The sequence below is a fragment of the Hyla sarda genome, chromosome 7, assembly GCF_029499605.1.
Source record: "Hyla sarda isolate aHylSar1 chromosome 7, aHylSar1.hap1, whole genome shotgun sequence".
NCBI classification, from domain to species: Eukaryota; Metazoa; Chordata; class Amphibia; order Anura; family Hylidae; genus Hyla; species Hyla sarda.
The window spans coordinates 176851444-176867297 of NC_079195.1; the positions used below are offsets into that span (position 1 = coordinate 176851444).

Consider the following 15854-nt stretch of genomic DNA (forward strand, 5'->3'; position numbering starts at 1 on the left):
GCAGACAACGAATCGGGCGATTATTCTATAACGGGATTTGTCGACAACGAATCCCGTTATCGATTTTATCGTTGCAGCCCTGATATATATATATATATATATTCCAGTGCAGAATTGAAACACATTGCATCTATTCTAAATAAAATACCAGTACTTTTATATATGCAATTCTCAAGTGCACAGGAAGGTTTCCTCGTCAAACAACCCCTTTAACCTTAGCGGTGCTCAGCCATGGAAATGTATGATTGACATGTAAAATCATAAAAAAGCTTTCTTAATTCATTATAGTACATCCATAGATTTTTCTCTTTTCATAGATGTACAATAGTATCATTTAGCATCTAGGATCCCAACTATACAGAGAGTTTGCATGGATGATGGATTATATTTCCTGAAACAATTCTACAAAGTGAGAAATGGTTAATAACAATAATGTATCTGTGAGTAACTACTGTACAGAATGTACACTGTTATATATGAAGAATTTAGCCCCTGAATGGTCTAAGTATGCATTTTTAAATGTATGAAAGTGGTTGCCTAGTGCATTCCAAGTCCATTACACTCCACAGTGAATGAGCATATTGCCCTGCTGCATAGTATTGCTGCTTTGTGCCATTTATCAATTTTATCAATTAGGTTCTCTAGCTGCACTGTGAATATATTGATTAATACTGTTGAAAATTGGTTTGTAACCCTATCACTTGCATTTCTGTCCTTTGTAATAAAGTGTATAGTAGGGTATAAATGTGGTCATACAATTTCATGTCGGCCAAAACAAACAATCCAACCTTTCAGATGAACAAAATGGTTGGCACTTACCTCTCCCGACATCCCTATACACATGAACATGGTGCAGTTGATCATTCATGGTTCCTCTATGAGGAGGGGTTAATTGCAGCCAGACAACTCTAGTGCCAGCTTATCCCTTCTAGAACAATAGGGTTGGGTGGTAGAAATTTTACAGGCCTGACCCTCCTCTCCGCCGACATCTGTTGGGAGAGTAGGCCTCCACACACATTGAACAGTCTGTCGAACCCCCCAAAGGTGGCTGACCGTAGCCTAAGGTATATGGACACCTTAAGAGCTGGAGCATTTAGTCTAAGGATGACAGCCGAGGAGGTGGCACCACGGCTGGCCCCAGGTTGGTTGGTGTTCTGTTTAGTATCTTCTATGCAAACTTCTCCAATACTGTATATCACAAAGTACCCAAGTAATAAATTAACATAGTGCCCAATCAATAAAAAAGGGAATGTAGCTGCATTCTGTGCAGCTGTCTATCCAAGGAATTTGGCACCAAGTGTTTTTTTTTTTTTTTTAAATAATGTATCATTTACATCGGCTACATTAATATGGCCCCAGGCAACCAACTACAGTACTCCACGAGTTGCCCCAAACCTGATGCTATAACTGAGATTGGACCAAAGTGCTAAACATGTATATGTTGATTCTCTTTCTGGATATAATTCAGATTTTTGGCCAAAAAGTATATAAAATGTGCCGTACTATCATGACTGCAGCCATTCAACTGGTTCAACTCTGGTTCCACTTTTCCCCTCATAAATTCATGTCCTGCTGGGGCCAAGCAGAAATAGATACAAAACTATACTTTCCTAACCCTGGTCAACTTTGGTCCTCGACAGCTCCTGTTCTGCTTCATCTAGATCCTCTGATCTCTTTACTTCTATCGAGATGAGCACTCAGTGTAGGACTTTCCCCCCTCAGCCAATCACTGGTCGCAGAGGTGTCCTGTCTCGGCAAATGATTGAGCCTTCATCTAGTGCTTGTTTTGGAAGCAAGAAGAAAAATTGGGCGACCGGATGGAGCAGAATGGGAGCTGTGGGGAACTGAGGGTAGGTAAGTATAATTTTTATCTATTTTTTCATGATTCCAGCAGATTATAATTTTTTGCTGGATAACCCCCTGTTAGTATTAGTGTTACATGAAGTTGTACATTGCATGCTGCCTCAATACCACTTCAACAAATTTAAAGGTAAATTGCAGGTAGGCAAGTATGCTACAATGTAACAAAATATCATATCAAATACTGTAATGTGTATATTGACCTGTGGTAAATTTGGTAATAATAGCTCCAAGCTTCAGTACACTTAGCCACATCTGTAGGATCTATAGAGCTATATTTTAAACAGGTAATGCAGCAGCCATATGATTAGATTAAAGCTCTCACAGCCCCCCTGGGCCCTCCATGTGGTGAAGCAGCTCAGCCAATGGTTGGAACAAATTAGGTTTGCTGAACTAAACAGTAAAACAGTAAGATAAGGATGAATAATGGAAGGGAACCCTTTGCTTTAGTTAGAAACACAATAGATCAATAGTAAAACACATGGATCTCGCCTTTCACAGTGGCACTGTTTGTGTGTGATTTATGTTTGTGAATTCAAATGTTTCATTTGTCTTATGGGAAAGAAAGGACCATAATACACTGAAAGCAGTGCAATACCTTAAAAAGAACCATGAGCAATAGAATCTTAGTTTTACGTGTGTAGCAAAAGGAAAGAGTATTGTCCGCACTCACCCCCAGAAACGGTAATAGATGCTCCTAAATGGACATCATAGCTGGACCAGGACTGCAGAGACGTTCAGTGCGCTCAGAGGCTACAACCTGTTATTTCGCGCATTAGCGCTTCATCCGGCCTCATGAAGCGCCTCGAGGCTGGTTGAAGCGCTAATGCGCGAAATAACCAGTTGTAGCCTCTGAGCGCACTGAACGTCTCTGCAGTCCTGGTCCAGCTATGATGTCCATTTAGGAGCAGCTATTACCGTTTCTGGCGGTGAGTGCGGATAATACCCTTTCCTTTTGCTACACACGTTTAGTTAAGTTGTTCTATATATATTTGTTCCAGCACCTCCACCCGGCTTATCTGTTGACCTTGCTTGTTGCTACATTATCTTGCTGGCATTATTAACTCCTGAGAAGCTGTATACATTTGGTGCCTTCCTCACTCCTTCATCCACACCAGAATCTTAGTTTTACCCTACACTTCCCATTATTGATTCCACCCCAACAAATATCTTCCAATACCTCAGCCACCTAAACTCTGAGAGTTATATGGGGGATATTTTATTCAGTGGCATGTAAAAATATGAGGACCCGTTTAACGGGAGTGTATGACCCGATTTTTTCATTTTCCAATCAAAACCAGTTACTGATACTCCAAGAGACAAGAGTGTGGACCGGCACCACCCACCAAAAGTTCGGGAAGGATTCACAGCGTGCGGTAATCCGCTTACCCCCTCTGCGATCCCGGTGCAGACAGTAACAGGTATAGCTCAATGGTATCCAATAGTAAAGAAGTCCGCAGCACTCAGGAAATAATGCAGATAAAATCCTTACTTTATGGCCGCAACAGAACGGACAATTACATAGGCACAGCTGCCGACAAGTGCAGGTTTCGTGTCTTGTGACGCTTTCTCAAGGCATGCTGGGAGTAAGGTAAGCCTACCTTTTAAACTCCCGTACACCAATCAGTTCACAGTACGTCATGTACATAAAGTGCAGCAATTTGACAGACATTTTAACAAAAAGGGAACCAACATTCCGTATAATGATACACTGTGACCAGTGCAAAGTAAGGATTTTATCTGCTTTATTTCCTGAGTGCTGCAGACTTCTTTACTATTGGATACCAGTTACTGATACGTTTTCCCTTCTTCTTATCTGATTTTATTTTATCCTTGCAGATGTTTTATTTTTATTTTTTTTAAGTTTATGATCTCAGCATTTCTTGGTATGCTTTACGGCAGCCCCATGGACATTGACTTCTATAACAGAGTTTTCTAGGCATGCTCTGTGACCAGTGCAAAGATTAGTATACAGCAGATTGCCAACCTGAATTTTATTTTTTTACAGCTGTCTTTTTTTCTTAATAAACAGACAAACTAGAGACAACTATAATGGATCATTAAAGGGGTACTCCGCACAAAACATTATTTTTTTTGTTAAATCGACTAGTGCCAGAAAGTTAAGCAGAATTGTAAATAACTTCTATTTAAAAATCTTAACCCTTCCAGTACTTATCAGCTTCTGTATGATCCAGAGGAAGTTCTTTTATTTTTGAATTTCCTATCTGTTTGTCCACAGTGCTCTCTGCTGACACCTCTGTTCTTGTCAGGAACTGTTCAGAGCAGGAGTAAATCCCCATAGCAAACCTACTCTGCTCTGGACAGTTCCTGACATGGACAGAGGTGTCAGCAGAGAGCACTGTGGTCAGACAATTCCTGTGGAGCATATAGCAGCAGATAAGTACCGGAAGGATTAATATTTTTTAATAGAAGTAATTTACAAATCTTAACGCCCGGTCCCGGTGTTTAAAACGGGGTCACACCGTTACCCCGCATCACACCGGGTGAGTCCTGGCTGCTATTTATAGCCGGGACCCGGGGCTAACAGCACGCAGCACTGATCGTTGTGCCGCGCGCTATTAACCCTTCAGACGCGGCGATCAAAGTTGACCGCCATATCTGAAAGTGAAAGTAAATGCTTCCCGGCAGCTCAGTCGGGCTGATCGGGACATCGCGATAAAATCACGATAGGATGCGAACGGAGGTCCCCTTACCTTTCTCCACCGCGTCCGATCTGGGTTTGATTGCTCCAAGCCTGAGCTACAGGCTTGAGCAATCGAGTCCCTATCCTGCTGATCCATGCAAAGCTATGGCTTTGCAGGGATCAACATAAGAGATCAGTGTGTGCAGTGTAATAGGTCCCTATGGGAGCTATAGCACTGCAAAAAAAAGTGGAAAAAAAAAGTTAACAAAGGTCATTTAACCCCTTCCCCAATAAAAGTTTGAATCACCCCCCTTTTCCCATAAAAAAAAAAAAAACTGTGTAAATAAAAATAAACATATGTGGTATCGCCACATGCAGAAATGTCTGAACTATAAAATGATATTGTTAATTAAGAAAACGGTGCAAAAAATGAGTCCTCATAATGGCAAGTACGCGGAAAAATAAAAAAGTTATAGGGGTTAGAAGATGAGAATTTTTAACATAAACATTTTCCTGCATGTAGTTATGATTTTTTCCGAAGTACAACAATATCCAACCTATATAAATAGGGTATCATTTTAACCGTATGGACCTACAGAATAAAGATAAAGTGTTATTTTTACCAAAAACTGCATTGTGTAGAAACGGGAGCCCCCAAAATTTACAAAATGAAATTTTATCTTCAATTTTATCTTTAATTTTTTTTTCCGTTTCGCCGTGGATTTTTGGGTAAAATGACTAATGTCACTGCAAAGTAGAATTGGTGGCGCAAAAAATAAGCCATCATATGGAATTTTATGTGCAAATTTGATAGCTTTATGATTTTTAGAAGGGGATGAGGAAAAAATGAAAATGCAAAAACGGAAAAACCCTGCGAAAAAACATACAACAATAACCCTCATGTGATCCGAAGCACCAGATTTGGAAGCGGTAATCTATTACTGTCTCTATTACTGTCTCCACTTTGTACAATTTCTACTCTAGGTTTTATTTTACCAGAGCTCATTCAAGTATGAAAGCTGAGCTGTGATTGGTTGTTGTGGACTAAACCACATCACAAACCATAAACAGTTGAGAAATATATATATTTTTTGCTTCTTGTTTATTTTGGTTGCAAAAACTATGTAAACATTGTCTGTGGCTGGATTCTGATGTAGCATTTTAATCCGTATTTGGCACTCATTGTTTGCACTTTTTTTTCTTTGGATCCAGTGCTGGTTTTGGCTAAAAATGATCTCCAAATGAAGACCAAATACTGACCAAATATACTATACAGGCTAAGAATTAGACATTTTTTATACATTCCCCCCTCCCCCTCCCCAATGTTTGATGTGAGGCAGTAGCATCTTTTTTTAATTATAACGTCACTTTTTTTTTTTAATATAAAGATGAGTTGTTGGCTTCTTACTTTAGGCTGTTGTTTAGGTTCTAATGTTAAGCCTTTCCTGCATGATCACAATGATCTTCTCCCTTTGTGGTATATTTTATGACTATACATGAATGTGCAGCTGAAAGGTCGCTTGTCTTTCATAAAACACAACATTTATCACTCGTGGAGACTAGAGGTGACACTAGGAGCCATTAATATTCCTTCTATAAATATACAAAACATGCATGATATTAAAATGAATGTCATATAAGTGTATTGGAGATGATACATATAATGATATATGATGATTAGATTGAATTTAATATGTGTCGCTTCACATTGAATGCATTAAATTTTTCATGGTGATATGTGGAGGTCATTGCTGTTATTTATAAAGATAACCATTTGTATAGTAGGTTAGACTTTACTAGTTTCTCCATAATGGACCCTCATTCTTGATAATAGGATTGTAAACTCTAGGAACAGCAGCCATGTAACCCTTATAAGGGATTATATACTAATGTCCCTTACTAAGTCAGATGTTTAGGAGTGGAAGGGGTGTTGGGTTGTAAGAGAACAAGAAGCACCATAGTCATTTTGGGGTACCCTTGCTGTGATTTCTCTCTTTTTTCCAATAATAATAATAATTAATAATGATAATGGTATGGCATGATGAAATCTTCAGTTTTAGGCCTCTACCAGTAGTTCTTAGCAAAAAAAAAAAAAGTTCTCATGCACATCTCAGTCTATAAGATAGGACAAAGAGAGAGAAAAGAAAGACCACATGAGGCGCCTAGTGCATTATCCCAGATATTAGGTAGAATGAACAGATAGTATTGTGCTCACCTGGAGGGCAAAAGATATGCGCATATAACCCAAATCAATGGGTGCAAACGTTCCCTGGATTCCTGGAGGAGATGCAAAGCCGTGGGATGGTGGTTACGGTCTAGCGTCCGCCCACAATAGAAAAGGTTAAAAAACAGTAGCAAGAGGTCATCTTTAGGCGCAAAAAGATTCTCCAGATGGAATCAGACAGGATGATGTATTTAAAAATTACAATGTTTTATTTGATCCAATGACGCATTTCGGGTATACACCCTTCCTCAGATTGGCATAACAAAGAAGTGTTCAAACAAGGTATATATACACTCAAAAAGCCCACCACAATTTGGCGGGTAAATTCACATATATGCATTGAAGGATATAAAATGCAATTGGTTCTATAGGTAAAAATACATAAAAATACATACAATACTATGGGATAAATTATAGCTTAAAATTAAATATATTGAATTGATTAGAGGAATTTAAATTTTCACGTAAAAACGGAAGTGGATTTTGCATTGCAACGAGGCTTGATCCGCAAATAGGATGATTGACATATCGGGCTTGTAAGGGATCAGGAATGAGGCTTGGAACCTCTGGGGCACAGCTTTCCCGGATGTGGATATATAAAACATACAAAGTAAAAATAGAGAGACATTTGTTAGTATAAGATAAAATAAAGGAGTTTATGGATGACTGAGCAGGGACAAATATATATGAGATCGCTGGAGTGGAATATATAAATTGAATATATAAAATATGCTGCCTTATGTATAGTAATGCGTAGCATAAGCGATCGCGGGAATTTATGAATGAACGATCGCATAGTGGTTGTGGGGATTTGTGAATGGAAGGTCACATGATGTTTGAATGACCAATAGGAATAGATGTCAATGTGTGTGGCGAGTTGTACTGGTATGTGAACACTTGAATATATGCAGATGCAAAGGATATATTAAGAGCACTGGGGGGGGGGGGGGGTGATAGATAGTAATGATGTGTTTGGTCACCACTTATATATGTTTGGTGTCAATAGGACTTCTAAAGCGCCAGCACTGAATACTCACAGTAGGTTGCTAAATGACAACCTAGTATCAATGAACAATTCTTTCAGATAATGTTGGGGGAGAGATTCCACTAATATGGAGACCTCCAAACTTTTTTAGACTAGCATCATTTGCCATTGGTATCGACAGTATTCCCCCTAATTTGATTCTCTAATAACCAGAGTTAGATCCTAATAAAAATCTGTTTGTACCATGAAATGAACAAAGTTTACAATACAATTTAAAATGAAGGTGCTGTGCATCTGCTTAGATGGTGGCTGCCCAGAATCCTTAACTCTGATAATGGTAAGGTGTGGTTCCATAAATTTAAGAGCTTGTCCCACCAACAACAATTTTTCCCTTTCACAGAATAGGACAAGTGTAGGATAACCCCAAAGATCTCGAGGGGTCCTGAGTCTCCCATCGAATGGAGCAGTTGTCACACATGCACACTGCCACGTCATTCATTGTCTAAGAGACTGCCAAAGACAATCGAATACAGTGCTTGGCTGTCTACAAACGAAGAAATCTTTAACTAATGAGCTGACTTCTTTTTATTGCTGGATACCAGGCTATATAAATCTATACTTATTAGCGTATTAAAATTAGTAGTTGCAATTGACCTGGCACTATGATATCTACATTGGTAAATCCTGCTATATTTGTATTTTGGAAAGTGGGGACTACTGGTCTGTGGTTAAGACTTGTCACATATTCTGTGACCTTTTCATACCTTATAAGAAGTGTCTTTGTGAAAAGGCAGCTATAGAAGAGCTTGAAGCGTTGTTAAGAAGGCCAGCGGGAAAGAAGCATGTCATGGAGGCTAAGGACCGAAAATGACCTGTACCTTGTCATGTTCAATCGAGTGCCTTGCTCTGCTCTAGGGCAAGAATCACAACACTTCCCCAGTGACATTTTATGATGTGTTCAGCACAAGATCCTGCACAGTGATTCGTGCAAAGTCTTATCTCATTAACCTTATAATTGCTGTTTAAAAATAGTGGATCTTCATGTTTCAGCATCATAAAATAATGACTACATCTACCTATGTGACCAGTCAACAACTGTCCTATTTAACATCAGGTGTTATGCCACCAAATAATATCTCAGGCAGTTACACAAAAGGCAACACTATGTATAATACTATAATACGGGCTAATATGCTGTGGACAGGAGCGAGATAGTAGACTAGTAACAACGGCTCCTTAATATAGTTCTTTATTATACCACAAACACCAACTTAACATTTTTACACAGCAACTTAACTTGGAGAGAACTATGTGTATGTTGTTACTATTTAGAGTATAAACTGCCTGGGAGACCACTCCAGGTTAGCTCACACTGGAACATCTGCCCGATCAAAATGTATGTGCCTCTGTGGGTAACAGAGGAATCCACCTCACAGAATACTACAATGAGGGGCTGCAGTTGCACCAGTTGTCTGGAGCTTTCCCCACAGCAAGTCTTCGGTTAGGTCCCTGTGGTGGCTATTTGCTATCTAGCTCTACTCAGGGGCATGGCTGCCATGCATCCTGGCCATCAACACTCTCGTCCTGGATGCAGTGCTTACTTACGGTGGCAACCCAGTTGTCAGGATCTACAAGCAGAATTAGATATAACAACGGCACTAACATACTGTGCAACAGATATCCACTTTCTTTATTCTGAATTCAGGACCAGTAGAAGCAGCGTTGTGCTGTGAAATGGATGTTGTCCCATTCATTCCGCTCCCTAGATGTATGGCCTGATGTCCTGAATTCACATTAAAGAAGGTGGATACTTGTTGCACAGTATGTGGATACTCTATGAATACATTTAGAGTATACATCTGGATAATTTTCCATTGTATTTACAGAACATAAGGACAAATACATGTGAATTTAGCTTCAGTAGCTTAACAACTTTAGAATTTTTGTTATGAAATTTTCATGACATTTGAAACAGAATCATACAGTCATGGCCGTAAATGTCGGCACCCCTGAAATTTTTCAAGAAAGTGAAGTGTTTCTCACAGAAAAGGATTGCAGTAACACGTTTTGCTACACACATGTTTATTCCCTTTGTGTGTATTGGAACTAAACCAAAAAAGTAGGAAAAAAAGCACATTGGACCTAATGTCACACCAAACTCCAAAATTGGGCTGGACAATATTATTGGCACCCTTAAATTAATATTTGGCTGCACACCCTTTGGAAAATATAACTGAAATCAATTGCACGATATAACCATCAATAAGCTTCTTACACCTCTCAGCTGGAATGTTGGACCACTCTTCCTTTGCAAACTGCTCCAGGTCTCTCTTATTGGAAGGGCGTCTTTTCCCAACAGCAATTTTAAGATCTCTCCACAGGTGTCCAATGGGATTTAGATCTGGACTCATTGCTGCCACTTCAAAACTCTCCAGCACTTTGTTGCCATCCATTTCTGGGTGTTTTTTGACGAATGTTTTGGGTCATTGTCCTGCTGGAAGACCCAAGATCTTGAACGCAAACCCAGCTTTCTGACACTGGGCTGTACAGTGCGACCCAAAATCCATTGGTAATCCTCAGATCTTTCATGATGCCTTGTACACATTCAAGACACCAAATGCCAGAGGTAGCAAAACAACCCCAAAACATCATCGAACCTCCACCAAATTTCACTGTAGGTACTGTGTTCTTTTCTTTGTAGGCCTCATTCCATTTTCTGTAAACAGTAGAAGGGTGTGCTTTACCAAAAAGCTCTATCTTGGTCTCATCTGTCCACAAGACATTTTCCCAGAAGGATTGTGGCATACTCAAGTTCATTTTGGCAAAATGTAGTCTTGCTTTTATATGTCTCTGTCTCAGCAGTGGGGTCCTCCTGGGTCTCCTGCCATAGCATTTCATTTCATTTAAATGTTGACGGAAAGTTCACGCTGACACTGATGCTCCCTGCAGGACAGCTTCAGTATCTTTGGAACTTGTTTGGGGCTGCTTATCCACCATCTGGACTATCCTGCATTGACATTTTTCCTCAATTTTTCTCTTCCATCCATGCCCAGGGAGATTAGCTACAGTGCCATGGGTTGCAAACTTCTTGATAATGTTGCGCACTGTGGACAAAGGCAAATCTAGATCTCTGGAGACAGACTTGTAACCTTGAGATTGTTGATATTTTTCCACAATTTTGGTTCTCAAGTCCTCAGACAGTTCTCTTCTCCTCTTTCTGTTGTCCATGCTTAGTGTGGCACACACAGACACACAATGCAAAGACTAAGTGAACTTCTCTCCTTTTTATCTGCTTTCAGGTGTGAGTTTTAAATTGCCCACACCTGTAACTTGCCCCAGCTGAGTTTAAAGGAACATCACATGTGTGAAACAATCTTATTTATCCACAATTTTGAAAGGTTGCCAATAATTTTGTCCAGACTTTTTTGGAGTTTGGTGTGACATTATGTCCAATTAGCTTTTTTTTCCTCCCTTTTTTGGTTTAGTTCCAATACACACAAAAAGAATAAACATGTGTATAGCAAAACATGTGTTACTGTAATCCTTTCCTGTGAGAAATACTTCATTTTCTTGAAAAATTTCAGGGGTGCCAACATTTACGGCCTTGACTGTATATGTATAACTTTACATTTGGGAACATTTACTTAATTTTATACATTAAATGAATCCAATTATACAATATATAAATTGGTCACAACTTAAGGATTCACTAAAATCCGCCAGTTACACTGCCAAAGACTTTGTTAAATATTGAGTTAAATTTGCATCTCTGTGTATTCTTTTGGACTGCACCTGTAGCTGAATAGTTAAAATGAATGTGTTGTGCTTCAGTCTCTATATAGCCCAGGACCTATTTAACATTGAAAAAAACAAAACTTGAAGAGCTATTCAGGAGCACAAGGACTCTTCAGCACTGTGCAACGGACAGCTCCCAGCCTGTACAATTCTGTCAGTATTGTAACAGGACATACAGTAAAGTAGTCTCTTCTATTTCCCGTCTTGTGTTGTAGTCAGTCATTGAGGATGGAACTGCTAGCTCTACATAATGACTGGACTGCTCATTGATATTTCTGCAGGGGACTTTATCTCCCTATTTTGTTTTAAGTAAATAAAAGATGACATTCTATTTTGTATTGCATATTGCTGAAATATCTCTCATTAGAACAGCAAATGTATGCCACAGATGTATGTGTAACCTTCTGAAAAAGGTATGGTATGTCCTACCTTCTGAAAAATAGGAACATTACTTGCAATTTGCACCAAGACTGACTAGGTTGAAAAGCTATAGTCATTATACTGATTTTCTTTAGTGTTTATTTGTTTCTTAAATACAAAATAAAGCAACTTTCTGAATCATCTTCATTAAAAATTTCCTATCATTTAGCTGCTAATCAGAAAAGGATACATCTGTCAGATGGTGTTTCTGATCCCTCAGAGATAGGGATAGCAGCAGGGAGGGGGTTACATACCAGTTCAGATTGTGGACATGGAGGAAGGAACTCCTTGGAGGACTTCTCACAAAGCCTAAGAGGTGAGCAGAAACAAGGCATTCTGTAAAGGAGAATCACATGTTTTTTTTTACTAGTATAGAGAGAAAACAGTGTCACACCGCAACCTGTAAAGGCTTTACTAAGCAAAACTTTTAATAAAGACCTATGGAAAGAATGTTTTTGCACCAGAAGCCTATGTTCTCACATAGTATTTTTGTCAGTATTTTGAACAGTATTTTTATCCAAAACCAGGAGTGGAACCATCACAGAGGAAAACTATAATTGAAATATTAACACCTCTTCTGTCTCTAGTACCCACTCCCGGTTTTGGCTAAATACTGACCAGAATACTGAACAAAATACAGTGTGTGAACCCAGCCTTATAAGTACAATATCAGCAAATTTTGCATGTGATGTGAAAATTATACTATCAGGTGAACTATACAATGCTGCACTGCCTTGCACTACTGCCAATGAAAACTGTAGCATATATGAAGCATTAAAGGGGTACTCCAGTGGAAAACAACATTTTTAAAATCAACTGGTGCCACAAAGTTAAACAGATTTGTAAAATACACCTATATAAAAATCTTAATCCTTCCAGTACTTATCAGCTGCTGTATGCTCCAGAGGAAGTTATATTTCTTTCTGGAGTTCTTTTCAGTCTGACCACAGTGCTCTCTGCTGACATCTCTGTCCGTATCTGGAAATGTCCAGAGTAGGAGAGTTTTGCTATGGGGATTTGCCTGTACTCTGGACAGTTCCTGACATGGACAGAGGTGTCAGCAGAGAGCACTGTGGTCAGACTGAAAAGAATTCCATAAAGAAACACAACTTCTTGTGGAGCAACAGCAGCTGATAAGTACTGGAAGGATTAAGCTTTTTAAATAGAAGTAATTTGCAAATCTGTTTAACTTTCTGGCATCAGTTAATGAAAAAAAAAAAAAAAAAAGAACTTTTTTTTCCACCGGAGTACCCCTTGAAATGCATGTAAACATTGAAGAAGATGCAACACTCCTAAATGTACCATAGCCCCTTCAGACATCTGATTGGTGGGGATTCTAAAAGTCATCCCCCTCCTGTCCTATATTGTTTTGGCCATCAATTTAAAAAGCTGTATAACCCTTGGGCACATAGTAAACACACAGTATTTTGGTTAATATGTTTAGCTAAAAAAATTTGTACTTCATTCTGTGTTTTGGATGTATTCCTCCTTTTGGCTAAAAATGCTGTCCAAAATACTGTGTGTGAGCCCAGCCTTATAAGTCTATATAGTGTGAAAAGGTGAAAGGCATCATCGTGGATGGGCGATATGTAAGAACCGGAAGGCCAATCTGGGACGTCATTCCCCACAATCCAGGCCGCCTTTTGTTGGCCTTAAAGGCAGCCTGTTCACCAGCTGAGGGGGATTTGCTAGTTGCAGCTCACACTGCCAGAGAGAGCTGAATGTGGAGTTCCTCCTTGTGTTTGCTCCAAGGTTTGAAGCTGATGAACAGTCTGCCTGGAGGCCTGGAAAAGACTTGCTCGATGCTGCACGGCAAAGACTCCGGTGTGAACAAACACCTAAGGATTACAGGTGGACTTTTGTTATGTTTTCCCTTTGTTCTGCATTTAAAGACTGTTTGCTGTGTGCCAAGTGTGAATAAAACACTGAACTTTGATTTGAAAAGTATTGTTTCCTTGCCTCTATACTGCAACCGCACCTATTTGTAAGAGCAAGTCATCACAATATGCATAAATTTGTTTACATACCAACCTACTGCTACTTACTAAGCTCCCGACTGTATAGCCTTTACACCTGTTGTCTTTACTTACTGTGACATATTACAGTGCATGCAATTTCCTCACATATAACCATCATAAAACCGCCCAGATGGTTGTATTTACAGATAAATACTCATCAGCTCTGTAATTAAATTTCCTATGGGTACAGGCTAAGGTAGTATAATAAAGCTATAAGAGAAGGAAGATGGCTAACAGTTTAAAATAGGCATTAGAGATGATGAATTAGTGATACTATGTATTATTAATTATTATTATTATTATCAGCTTGGATTTGTGTAATTTTTGTAAAAATAGTTAATTTTACATCAAGGAAACAAAAAGGATTTTATCCCTGATCCATTTAGCATTTGAAGCTGCCTGAATGCATTTAGTATGCTGTAATTCAGCACACCCTCTTAGGCACATGCACTCTGAACATGATGTGGAGCGGACAGATTCCCTTTAATTCTGGTGTAAACAAGAAGCCCTTGTTCTGCTTGCATCAATAAATCAACATATAGGTATCACTGTTCCCCATGTCAAAGGTCTGTTTACCAACAAAATGACAGTGTTCAATAAAACGTTAACAGTATCAGTCTTTTTGATAAAATCACAGCTGCAGTCCACAAGATTGCAATGTATTGCTTTGTACTAAACCTGTAGCTCTATAGTTAAAATAGCCCAGGCCTTATCCATACATGTCAAGGAAAAATAACAGGAATGACACAGCACAAGGTTTTGAGAAAAGTTGCTCCAGAAATGTTACCTCAAAAGGCCTAAAAGTATTTTCCCAAATGGACTAATCAGAAGATATGACAGGTCCTCTATAAATCTAGTAACTTTAAGGTACCATGTTCATGGATCATAAATGTTCTCTTTCCTTTTCTTAACCATTCAGCCCAGAGTGATTTGTAAAACACTACTGAATATGCTGACTACATGTGTTTGTCCCTTCAAATATGCAGCCATAAATTTAGACCCTACATCAGACATCAAAATACATTTAGACCCTAATGTTAATTCAGATCCAGTAAAGACTACTTAATTAAAGGAGATTTTCTAGAACATTTTCCCTATCCATAGGTAATGGGATAGGTATTTGATCCATGGATGTCCTGTTTGGACCTTTGCCCAACATGAGAACAGCACTTGGCCTCCGTTCCATTCCATAGCTGCTAGCTTTAGAAGCCCCACAGAGAAGGAACAAGATGGTGGGGGAACACGTGCGTTGCTGCTCCATTCACCTGGGAGGACAAAGCAACCAGCAGTCAGAACCCCAACTGATCAAATATTTATCCCCCATCTTCTGAATTGGAGGTACATTTAATACTGTGATAACCCCCTTACTTCGGAACCTAGACCAGACCCCTAAATAAATTTAGACTCAAGTGGGGGGGGGGGGGGGGGGGTGGGGATTTATCAAACACTGTCCAGAGGAAAAATTGCTGAGTTGCCAATAGCAACCAATCAGATTGCTTCTTTCATTTTCCTGAGGTCTTTAAAAAAAAAATGAAAGAAGCGAGCTGATTGGTTGCTATGTGCAACTCAACAACTTTTCCTCTGGACAGGTTTTGATACATTTCTCTCAAGATCCTTAAATTAACTCAGACCCAAGACCAACTCCTAAATTATTTCCGACCCCAAGACCAACTCCTAAATTATTTCAGCCCTCAAGACCAACTCCTTAATTATTTCAGACCCCAGACCAGATCCCTATATAAATTCAGGCCCTGAATTTAATTCTGACTGCAATCAGAATCTTAAAGTGTCTGTGCCAATTCAAAAAACTTTTGACCTTATAGCGACCCTTTAATTCTAAGAACCCTAAAGGAGAGCAGTGGAAATTTAAATGCTGCGTAGCTGAAGTCCATTGGGTTACTCACCTCT

General features: G+C 39.2%; 1 protein-coding gene and 1 long non-coding RNA gene across 4 annotated transcripts in view; one reads left to right on the forward strand and one right to left on the reverse strand.

The window, feature by feature from the left end:
• LOC130282764 (proto-oncogene tyrosine-protein kinase receptor Ret-like) overlaps positions 1-15854 on the forward strand; it is a 597601-nt gene that overhangs the window by 133509 nt on the left and 448238 nt on the right. The gene's annotated exons all lie outside the window — the stretch shown is intronic.
• LOC130282766 (uncharacterized) overlaps positions 6988-15854 on the reverse strand; it is a 36138-nt gene continuing 27271 nt past the window's right edge. Inside the window, exons 2-3 of the long non-coding RNA XR_008846524.1 lie at positions 12183-12237; positions 6988-7305 (exon numbers count right to left, since the gene is read on the reverse strand). This is a non-coding gene — a long non-coding RNA (uncharacterized LOC130282766). The remainder of the gene's footprint in view (positions 7306-12182; positions 12238-15854) is intronic.